At 41.0% G+C, this 2,833-nt stretch overlaps 1 protein-coding gene and 1 pseudogene across 2 annotated transcripts in view; both read right to left on the bottom strand.

Annotated features, from left to right (window-relative positions):
- POLR3B (RNA polymerase III subunit B) overlaps window positions 1-2,833 on the bottom strand; it is a 144,431-nt gene that overhangs the window by 88,377 nt on the left and 53,221 nt on the right.
- Window positions 242-1,017, bottom strand: LOC108544259 (translationally-controlled tumor protein pseudogene; annotated as a pseudogene). The gene has a single exon (XR_001889781.1). The product of XR_001889781.1 is annotated as a translationally-controlled tumor protein pseudogene (transcript).

The raw sequence follows: 2,833 nt of genomic DNA, 5'->3' as shown, positions 1-2,833 counted from the left end.
AGGTGATGAAATGGGTAAGGCTCCACACTTCAGATGTTGGCACTGCTATGAGCATGGTCTTTCCCTTTATTGCAACTCACAATCAAAACCTTTAATTCTTTTTTATATTCCAGTCCCAGAAGTAGTCTCCACTGTAGAAGTTAATTGATGAGTAGTAGCCTACAACCAGGCTCTAGCTCCTCCAGGAACACTACAGGATGAATTTAACCATGCATTAAACTAAAAGGCATTCTCTCAAATATTTGAGTTTAAATGCATTTTATTTTTAGACAACCTACATGACATGTTTTTCTTAAAAACAATGCCTCCACTCCAAATAAATCACGGTCAAAATAAATGAAGAGCTCAAGATGACATCAGTCCCATTTGTCTTAAGTCCTGGTGTTGTGTGGATGACAAGCAGAAGCCAGTTACGATGACAGGTGATAGATCCAAAGTAATTGCCAAATTTGTTAACATTTTTCCATTTCTAAACCATCCTTAAAGAAAATCATATATGGGGTCACACCATCCTCACGGTAGTCCAATAGAGCAACCATGCCATCTGGATTCATGTTTTCACCAATAAAGAACTGGTAGTTTTTGAAATTAGCAAGGATGTGCTTGATTTGTTCTGCAGCCCCTGTCATAAAAGGTTTTACTCTTTCTGGTCTCTGTTCTTCAAGTTTGCCTTTGATTGATTTCATGTAATCTTTGATGTACTTCTTGTAGGCTTCTTTTGTGAAACTTGTTTTCTGCAGGTGATGGTTCATGACAATATCGACACCAGTGATTACTGTGCTTTCGGTACCTTTGCCCTCTGGGCCTTCAGCGGAGGCATTTCCACCAATGAGCGAGTCATCAATGTTACCTTCTGTCCTACTGACCATCTTCCCCTCCACCTCCAGGCACAGCCCGTCCGCGATCTCCCGGATCTTGTAGATGTCGGAGAACATCTCATCGTGGCTGATGAGGTCCCGGTAGATAATCATGACGGCGACTGAAAGCAGACGACGGCGGCGCTAGCTTAGCAGGACTAAATCCAAGTCTCTTTTCATGACACACAGGGCCCCAGATAATCCGGCCTCCACATGGGTCTCCAGTGTCATTTCTTACCATCCTGACACCTCACTCACTCCAGTCCCACTGACCCTCTATCAGTTCCTCCAGTCCCTAAACTCATTCCTGCCTTAGGAGATGTGAACTTGGTTGTGTCTCTTGCTGGAATGCAGTTTGCAAGGCTGCATGAGAGCAACTTCTCCTTATTCAAATATCAGCCTGCACATATGTGGAAATAACAAGATGAATATAAATGGTTCCTGTCCTCAATGAGCTTACAACCCAAAAGGGGGAAGAAGCATGGAAGTAAAGAATTACACGTCAATTTAGCATGCAAATAAACACTTGAATAAATTGCTACTGGCCTAAGGAAGACAGAGCAGCTAACTGCACCTAGGAGTTTTCAGTTACAGTTTCAGAGAGGGCTCAAATGATGAATAAGGAGGAGTTCCTCTTTAGAGAGAGGGTGAAAGGGATATGAGGGAGGGGCAGCTTCGGTAAAAGGCACAACTCAAAGGAATGGAGTGATAGAAGAGCATTATGGTATGTTTGAGAAGATGTAAGTGGCTCACTTTGGCATGAGATGAGGCTGGAAAGGCACAGAGGGGCACGGTCATCGAGGATCCTGCAGGCTCTGTGAAAGTATCTAAATATCCTTCTACAGAGGAGAGTGTGCTTATGAATTCCACGGAGGAGTTTCAGGGGAAGGGGAAGGAGGCAGAGAACTCCTCTGTCCCACCTCAACCAGAAAGGCTCAACTTTTATCTGTTTTAATATTGGGATTCCAACTAAGAGTTCATGCTTGAAAAACTTTGAAACCCACATCTGAAGCTCAGGTCCGCTGCGGATGCTCCTGGGAAAAGGACCTGTGCTTCACGTAATCACACAGAGAATGCTCAGGAATGTGTTGGGATTGCTTGGTACCAAGTGAATAGGCAGGCACATGGCCAGAGCCTCCAGACAGACAGATGGGAGGGACAGCCAAGAACAAGAGAAGGCACATGGAGGATTCAAATGTATTGATGTTGTATTCATTCTTAAATTGAATGGGAATATATAAGTATTTACTTTATCAGACTTAAGGCACACATTATATATAGTGGTGTGTACGCAATTTTCATAACTAAAAAGTACATACACAAGCAGGTATGTGTCAATTTCTGTAGCAACAGACACACTTAACTGATTAAATTCCCCCTTAAGTCAAAGGGCTTGGCAGTAATGATCAAATAACATTCTCGGACATTACTGGTTTGAAAATCTGTTTCAAACTAATGAGAGCAAACTGTTCCTTTATATAATTTCTTCTGAACTTGCAAAACCTGACTCCAAACTTGCCCATGACAAAGGTCCTCAAGGAAGCCCCACTAAGCATAAATTCACACAGAGGCCTGAATAGTTTTCAGGGCAAGAGTTTCCAATGGTTTAACTTTAAAATGCCAGTTAATAAAGATATTTGTATATGCATAGAGTGTCTCTGGAAGGATAGAGGAAAGTATAGGAAAAGTGACTTTCTGGAAAGGAGAACTGGGGAATTCAGTCAGATGGAAAGGAGGGTCAGAGATGGGTCACTTTTCACTGCAAACCTTTTGTTTAAAATTCTTTTGCTATGCTATTTTAAAAAAAATGTTTGCTAAGAATGACTTCTGCTATTTTACTGTTTATTATTTTACTGACAACATTATTTTTTAAAAATCATAACACTTTTTTTAAAAAAAATTAAAGATTTTTTTTTATTATTATACTTTAAGTTCTAGGGTACATGTGCATAACGTGCAGGTTTGTTACATATGTA

The sequence above is a fragment of the Rhinopithecus bieti genome, unplaced genomic scaffold, assembly GCF_001698545.2.
Source record: "Rhinopithecus bieti isolate Rb0 unplaced genomic scaffold, ASM169854v2 scaffold_24306, whole genome shotgun sequence".
In the NCBI taxonomy this organism is placed as follows: Eukaryota; Metazoa; Chordata; class Mammalia; order Primates; family Cercopithecidae; genus Rhinopithecus; species Rhinopithecus bieti.
Note: the sequence above shows the minus strand (reverse complement) of the source record. Positions and strands in the feature narration are given on the sequence as shown.